General features: G+C 36.2%; 1 long non-coding RNA gene across 1 annotated transcript; it reads left to right on the top strand.

Annotated features, from left to right (window-relative positions):
* Positions 1-3,358: 3,358 nt before the first annotated feature.
* LOC125384670 lies at positions 3,359-4,373 on the top strand. Its single transcript, XR_007223311.1, has 3 exons — positions 3,359-3,800; positions 4,020-4,067; positions 4,142-4,373. It is a non-coding gene; the product is annotated as an uncharacterized LOC125384670 (long non-coding RNA).
* The last annotated feature ends 5,056 nt before the right edge of the window (positions 4,374-9,429 follow it).

Genomic DNA, 9,429 nt, shown 5'->3' with positions numbered 1-9,429 from the left:
AAAACTTGTGTGTTTTATCGAGCAAACAAAAAGATATGAAAATATATGAAACGAATAAGATGAAAGATATCGCAGTAGAATATTTTTATTAACAGTTGCGCCGTGATATCTTTTATCTTATGCTTTGTTTCGTACATTTTCGTATCTTTTTGTTTGCTTAATAAAACATATCAGTTTTATAATTAGGCTTCTTTACGTTGCCAGTGAAAACCGATTATCAGCAATGTCAATAAATATCGACGATAGGCGAATGTGACTAGAAAATATTTTTTTCATCGATATTGCTTGGCGATAATCGAAAATCAATTTCGTCATCGATAATGGTTATCGGTAGCTAAAGCAAAATTCGGTTTTCCTTGATAATGGACACTGTTCGATAACCGAACAAAAATTCAGGTCACTTCCATTGATTACTGTTTCAAATTAAATTCCCATGATCTAAAATTATTATCGAGCGACCGAGGAACAAATGGAATCGTTCGTAATGATTATTCGTAATCAGAATTATTAACGATTAAAATTCTTGAATCGTATCGCTTTTGGAGAAATTGAAAACTGGCTTTCGTTTAAATAAAAACTAGTTTCTACCCAATGATTTTCCTGCCAAAAAATATTTAACGTAGTTGTTATTTTGGAGCTTCGCTTGTAACTTCCACGTAGATTTCCAGATTGATTTCTAATTTTCCTATTGTAATATAACAATTAATACGATATAATATAATAATCTTAATATTAGATTATAAATATTAACATTGTAGGATTTTTTTATTTATTTATTTTATTTGGGTATGGTCGTTGTCACAAGATCACCGGCGATCTATCGGTTTCGTGATTTCTTGCGTTTCCGACGTGATACTGGCAACCTCACCATACACGCCTATTACATCAATGCACTCGTGTTCAGTGTCTCCATACACTGCACTCGCATTCAGTGTCTCCATACACGCCTATTACATCAATGCACTCGTGTTCAGTGTCTCCATACACTGCACTCGCATTCAGTGTCTCCATACACGCCTATTACAACAATGCACTCGTGTTCAGTGTCCCCATACAATATAATTTAGCTAAACTATAAAGGAACAAAATACCAGTTATATCAAGTTTAATGTTAGGAAAACCCAATATTTTAGATCCACCCGAGGACGTGTGATAATCAGAATGGCCGTGTCGGAGATGAAAGAACACCGGAGCCTCCCCTTTGGAGCGGTGGGAGGACCCCCTTAGTGCTGTAATCCAGATTTCATCATAGCCGCACTAAGAAACTGTTGTAATTCGATCCGACTGTACTTATTCGAAATTTATGATAGTGAGCTCGGGCTCGAGGCGACAACCGGTCGCCGAACGTAGTCGCGGTCAAGGGATGAACGTTTTATCTAACAAAGGCATGAAGTAACTCTATAGCTTTCCTTAAAAGAAATACTTGGGACGGGGCACGACGGTAAACATTTCAACGATTTCTGTCCCGTGGCTCGCCACACGCAGACTTTGTCCTTCGGGTAAGACGATTGCCAGATGCCAACGCATCTTCACAGTATATGTTTAGCTGGGCGAATATTAGCTACGAATATTAAATTTCAATTACACAAAGTCTCTCAAATAGACAAATGGCCTGTGCCTCAACTACGGGAAGATAAGAGAAATCTATTCTTCCACGAACGACGCTTCTCGCTAGCAACTTTCCCCAAGGACAGCTAATATCTTTTTCTAACCACCAACATGGAAATTGACCAATTAACAGCAACGTCAATTTCCCTCACCCTTCGAACGAAGACTTTTCTCCGCGAATCCGATGATCTCGTGCTCTTAGGTACACCCATCATAGTTTTCTTCGACAGCGTCACCGCGACGGAGAGTCACTCTCTAGTGCGATCTCATCAGTAATCGACCTGTCTTTCGTACACGTAATAATTGCCCCCTTGCTCTAACATACAGTGTAACTTAGACGCAAACGAAGGGTAAAGTTCAGCATCCGTTGACCGCGGAAACGTTGCCGGAGCCGAGACCATTGTCATAGTGCCGCGAATATCGAAACCTTGCGATTATCTATCGACGCTGTAATCTCCCTAATTTGTGTCAATAAACTCAACTATTGTTACACCGCACCTATGGCTAATTTCAACGAAGATTCACCGAACACCCCCACCCCCAATCCTGACGTGCATCCGACATATATATTATTATATTATTATATATTATTATATTAAATCTTCAGTTGGTTTAGTTGAATGTTCAGTAATGTAATTTTCACAAGGTGGTTTCGTATATTAGATGAGTAGTTGGTCGATATAATAATATGTGAATATATATATATATATACATTTCACAATGTAATTTTCCATTATGTAAAATATATATATGCATATGTATATGTGCGTGTATTGTTATTCTCATTGTTTCTCGGATCGTTAAATTTTCAAACTTTAAACAATATAGTAGTCGCTGCCACCAGAAACAGTCTAAGGACTGTTTCAATTAGATATTTCTTGTTAGATTAAGCAGCGTTGATTGGAGTTTAGGCCACTGGTCAACAATCTCCACGTTTCGGCTAACCTGCTATGCGCAGGAATACTAGCACTAGCACGGGAGAGGATTGTTTGGAATAAACAATTATATTATAAACAATTATTACTGGCGGAATTAATGACGAATTATACTAATTATTAATATTATTTATTATTTTAGTTATTAATTATTAATAATGATTAAAAGTTGACTCACCTGACGTTGGCCTCCGCTGATGAACGGGCAGGCCGCTGGGGTGATTCCGGTTTTACAAAGATTGACACTTGTATAATTTTTTTTTTGTTTTAATCTTTATTTAACTATTTCTTATTCTAACTGATAACAATTATTCTTCTTTATTTTAACTAAATTATTCTACTGAACCAACTAATCACAATTACTCTATTCTATTTCTTTATTCTAACTGAATCAACTGATCACAATTACTTCTTTTTAATTTCGTTAAATTCTCCGGAACGCTAACAATTTCTCTGACTCTGATTATTCTCTTATTCAACTGAACCGCTAACAATTTCTTTATTCTAACTGATAACGATTACTCTTCTGTAATTTCGCCAAAATCTCCCGAACAGCTAACAATTACTCTTACTCTATTTTCGCTAAATTCTCCCGAACGCTAACAATTACTCTTACTCTATTCTAACTGAACCAACTAATGACAGTTACTCTCTTTTCACAATTACTCTTCTTTATTCTAACTGAACCACTAACAATTACTCTCCTTATTTTCGCTAAATTCTCCCGAACGCTAACAATTAATCTGATTTGAATTGTGTCGCTACGTTTTTTATAATGACATCCCCAATGGGATGACAGTCATGTGACAGTTCGTTCCGGTGGGAATCGCAATGCTGCAGGTTTTTTAGAGTTTCCATGAGAGAACGTGGATTTTGATGATTGCTGATGTCTTGTTTGCTTCATCCCACGCCGTGTCTTGATTTCTCTTATACCTTTTCGATGCTGATGGAAACACTCAAAATACGTGATAAAATATAGATATTGCAGTGGTTTGTCTTTCGTCGAGATTGCGTCTGCAGTCCTTCCGAATCCTTTCCTGCTGATGCCAATGGGAACGATCAAGGCACGTGCAATCCGTTTTGTCAAAATTGCAAGGACTTTCCATACGCGTGTAGCAACGTGTCTTTGCCGAAGTTGCATCTGCGATGCTCTTGTAACCCTTCATAGCGGTGGTCATCTCGCAGTTCCGCCGTGGCTTTTGTATGTGTAGCACGCGTTATTTCTTGTTTCTTCCAATAAAATATTTTTACATAATGGTAAGTTTTAATATATCATTTTGAAGTCGTTGTAGTGTGATCGTGAGGGTTTGATTTAATTATAAAGTTGTATAGTTTTATATTTTGAGGTTATCTTGTATTCACAATGGCGTGCTATGAACTTTGGTTATATGAATCTCGATCAGTGATTTTTAATATGCGATCGCTATTTCGGTATTTTAGTTTATTGGGGTTTTTATCTTCTTTTGGTGATTACAGGTTATGTTGAGTCATGGACACAAAAGCGTCCGCGCCTGTGCGAACTGTGTGAGTATGTGTTTTTAGTATTCTATCTCGTTTCGCATGTTGTTTGTTTCCTTAAACTTGTGAATTTGTTTTAGCGCAAGAGGAGGAAGATATGTGAATGGTACAAGATGACGTGATCGACGTGCGTGTGTGAATATGTGCGAAGGATGATGCTGAAGTGGCGGTTTTCCACCCAAGTAGGCACAGTGGCACCTTCGTTGGCGTCGTGTCCTGATGATCTTTTGACAATTTGGTTTTATTTGACAATATGAGATATATTTTGCTCCTTGTAGATTTATATGTCCATATTTGTTATATATTAAATCGTGTATATTTTATATTACTTTCTTGTTATTAGGTTATTAGTTGTGTAACTCCAGTTTCTGATCTATGGAAAGTAGTGAAACGTCTTCACGAAATACAATTTCATTCGTTTTCCTCCCTTGCATTGGCACGCTGTGAGTGGTGTCGACTTCCAAATGAGGTTTGTGCATCTTGATTATTATGCGTTTAATGATAGATACGGAGGTATCTTTGTCAGAGGTTTCCATGCGGACTGTCTCGGTGTGTATCTTGTTATGATTTCTTTTATTTAGTTCATCCTGCTTCTTTCGTGTTTTATTCACTGCATATGATATTTCAGTGCAAGAAGAAGAAGAATTGTAAAGAATCCGTAAGTGGCCCTAGAAGACGCAGTCATCGTGTGAGGTGTTGTCGGCAGGAACGAAGAGTCGAAGTTGTTGAAGAAGTCGTGTGACATTTGTATTGTTTCTGGTTATATACAACGCTATTTCACATATCTATGTATATATATATATATTATTATATTATTATATATTATTATATTAAATCTTCAGTTGGTTTAGTTGAATGTTCAGTAATGTAATTTTTACAAGGTGGTTTTGTATATTAGATGAGTAGCTGTTCGATATAATAATATGTGTATATATATGTCGGAGATGAAAGAACGCCGGAGCTCCTCCTTGGATTCGCGGGAATATCGCAACTCTGTAACTTGGATTAAACAAATGCCGCTCCGATTGTTCGAGATTTATGATCATGAGCTTGGGCTCGAGGCGACAATCAGTCGCCGAACGTAGCCGCGGTCAAAGGGATGAACGTTCTATCTAACAAAGGCACAGAGTAACTCTATACCTCTCCTTAAAAGAAATAGTCGTAGCGACACGTGGCAGTAAATACTTCAATAGTTTCTATCCCGCGGCCCGCCACACGCAGATTTTGTCCTCCGGGTAAGATGATCGCCGGGTGTCGGCATGCCTTTGTGGCGTATGTTTAGCTAACGTGAGGACCCGCTATAGATCTTAAGATTTAGTCAAGCGAAGTCCGTCAAATAGACTTTGTTGCAACTACGGGAAGATAGGAGAAACCTATCCTCCACGAGCGTTGCCCCCCGTCAACAACCTCCCCTCAAGGGCGGCCAGCATCTCTTTCAAAACGCCGATATGGAGATCGATAGCAATAGCGCTAATTTCCCTCACCTTTGGAACGAAAGCTTTCTTTGACGAATCCGAGGATCTCATGTCCTTAGACCCACCCATTATAGTTTTCCTCGACGGTATCGTCGAGACGGAGAGTTACTCTCCGGTACGATCTCGACGACGATTCAAGTAACTCTCGGATACGTAGTGATTGCCCCACGCATTAACATTGAGTACAACTTAGACGCTAAAGAAGAGTAGAGTTCGTCATTCCGTTGACCGTGGATTCGTTATTGAGCCTAGGATCATTGTCATTAGCTTCTCGAGTATCAATTTATCGCGATTACTTGTCCAATTCCAACATGGTCATGTTTGCACTAGTAAATATCTCCTCTATTGCATAGTGATCACGTCTAGTGTCAATAGGGATTCGTTTACGCCCTTAACCCTAACTCTAATCGTAACGCCAACCTGACATATATATATATATACATTTCACAATGTAATTTTCCATTATGTAAAATATATATATGCATATGTATATGTGCGTGTATTGTTATTCTCATTGTTTCTCGGATCGTTAATTGGTTGAATATTCCATAATGTGGATTTCGTATATAATTCTCTAGGTTCGTAGAAATGTAATTCTATATATTTATTTCTTTGCGTTTTAATGGCTTAATAACGTATACATACATACATATATATATATAATGAATTTTTCCGAAAGATACGCGTACGCATGTGTATATCTATATATGTGTGTGTCGCAGAGCAATCTTGTATACAATTTTCACTTTTATTAGAATGCTGATGTAGTGTAGTATATTTTATTTCTTTTATTTATTTTATTAGATTACCAATTATTCAGATTCACGAAGTAGGTCACACACACAGATATGCATACACGTGTGTGTATATACATGTGTTTTCGCAGAGAAATCTCATACATTTGATTCGCGGCTTGTTTTATTTATTGGTTCATTTAATTATTTCATTTTATTTGTATTTTCTATGTCATTGCTGATTGGTTGTAGTGTTTCTTCTTATTGATTCATTTATTTCATTTTGATTGTCTGTCGTATAATTCTTTTTATTTTGATTGGTTAGTTATTAGTTAATTTATTATTATTGGTCGTGTTTAATTATTCATAAGTTATTGATTCGTGGCGTCACGTGCGGAACGCGGGACGTGACAATGTCCTGTCGTGACATGTCGTGACTGTCTTTATACGATCGTTTGCCGTCTAACGTTTTTAAAATATATCTATCTCCTTCCAAAATCTCGGTTATTACGAATGGACCCTTGAATTTCGGCTCTAGCTTGGTTTGGTTTCTTTCCTCGTTCTTGCGTAGTACGAAGTCGCCGAGGTTAAACTTAACCACTTTAGCTTTGTTCCTATCAAATCTTTCTTTGTCGTATTGGGCGTTACTTTCTATGTTCTGTACGGCCTGCTGTCTTACATCGGAGATATCGACTTCTTTTTCTTCGATATTGTCGGGTAGCAATAGGTCATACGGTCTCGCCGATCTACCGATTAGTAGTTGTAAAGGGCTCGAATTAGTCACGCGGTTGACGGTGCAGTTCAACGCTAGCTGCATTTCCCCAATCGCGTCTTGCCACGGCCGCCCGGTCGTCTCTACTGTCGTGAACATGTTTTTCAACGTGCCCATAACACGTTCTACTTGTCCGTTAGCCCTACTGGCACCAGTCGCTATCAAGTGAACTTTAATTCGTTTGCTTTCGCAGAACTCGCGAAATCCTTTACCCGTAAAACATCTTCCCTGGTCCGCTATTATCCGACAGGGACTCCCGAATAAAAATATAGCGGATTTAAGCGCTTTAATGGTGTTAAGAGAATCTATCCTACGAGTATGATGCAGGAATACGAATTTAGTGAAGGCGTCGATCAACACAATGACGTACTCCTTCGAATCGCTTTTACCGCTCAGCTTGCCCGTTATATCCATGTGGACCGTGTGCCAAGGTATGCTGGCCTTAGATATGGGATATAGTTCGGCTTGTATCTTACCTGAACTAGCCTTCGAAACTCTACAAGCATGGCAGTTCTCTACGAACTTGCGAACGTACTTCGCCATTCCTTCGAACCAGTAATACTCGTACAGTTTCTCGAGCGTCTTATCCCAACCCAAGTGCATAATTGACTGATGCACATGGTTAATAACGGACCACCTAAACCCTCTTGGAACAATAGGTAAACTGAGAGTCCTGCCTCTTCACGAATTTTACGTTATACGTTAATACGTAATAGTATATATCGTTATACGTTATATGGTAATACTATATATCGTTATACGTAATATGGTAATACTATATAACGTTAAACGTTATTACGTAATAGTATATAACGTGATACGTTATTACGTAACAGTATACAACGTTATACGTCATATGGTAGTACTATATAACGTTATACGTTATTACGTAATAGTATATATCGTTATGCCTTATATAGTAATAATACATAACGTTATACGTTATTACGTAGTAGTATATAACGATATACGTTATATGGTAATAATATACAACGTTATACGTGATATGGTAATACTACATAACGCTATACGTTATTACGAAATAGTATATAACGTGATACGTTATTACGTAACAGTATACAACGTTATACGTCATATGGTAGTACTATATAACGTTATACGTTATTACGTAATAGTATATATCGTTATGCCTTATATAGTAATAATACATAACGTTATACGTTATTACGTAGTAGTATATAACGATATACGTTATATGGTAATAATATACAACGTTATACGTGATATAGTGATACTATATAACGTTATACGTTATTACGTAATAGTATATATCATTTTACGTTATATTGTAATACTATATAACGTTATACGTAATATGGTAATACTATATAACGTTATACGTTATTACGTAATAGTATATAACGTTATACGTTATATGGTTATAATATACAACGTTATACGTGATATGGTAATACTACATAACGCTATACGTTATTACGAAATAGTATATAACGTGATACGTTATTACGTAATAGTATATACCGTTATACCTTATATGGTAATAATACATAACGTTATACGTTATATGGTACTAATATACAACGTTATGCGTGATATAGTGATACTATATAACGTGATACGTTATTACGTAATAGTATATAACGTTATACGTTATATGGTAATAATATACAACGTTATACGTAATATGGTAATACCACATAACGTTATACGTTATAACGTAATAGTGTATATCGTTATACGTTATTACGTAATAGTATATAACGTGATACGTTATTACGTAATAGTATATAACGTGATACGTTATATGGTAACACTATATAACGTTATACGTAATATGGTAATCCTATATAACGTTATACGTAATATGGTAATACTATATAACGTCAAACGTTATTACGTAACACTATACAACGTTATACGTTATATGATAGTACTATATAACGTTATACGTTGTTACGTAATAGTATATATCGTTATACGTTATATTGTAATCATGCACAACGTTATACGAGATATGGAAATACTATATAACGGTATACGTTATTACGTAATAGTATATAACGTTATACCTTATAGTGTAATACTATATAACGTTATACGTTAAGACGTAATAGTATATGACGTTATGCGTTATTACGTAATAGTATATAACGATATACGTTAATGGGTAATAGTATAAAACGTTATGCGTTATTTCGCAATAGTATACAACGTTATACGTTATTACGTAATAGTATATAACGTGATACGTTATTACGTAACAGTATACAACGTTATACGTTATATGGTAGTACTATATAACGTTATACGTTATTACGTAATGGTATATATCGTTATACGTTATATGGTAATACTATATAATGTTATACGTAATATGTTAATACTATATAACGTTAAACGTTATT

The sequence above is a fragment of the Bombus terrestris genome, chromosome 3 (assembly GCF_910591885.1).
Source record: "Bombus terrestris chromosome 3, iyBomTerr1.2, whole genome shotgun sequence".
Lineage (NCBI taxonomy): Eukaryota > Metazoa > Arthropoda > Insecta > Hymenoptera > Apidae > Bombus > Bombus terrestris.
Note: the sequence above shows the minus strand (reverse complement) of the source record. Positions and strands in the feature narration are given on the sequence as shown.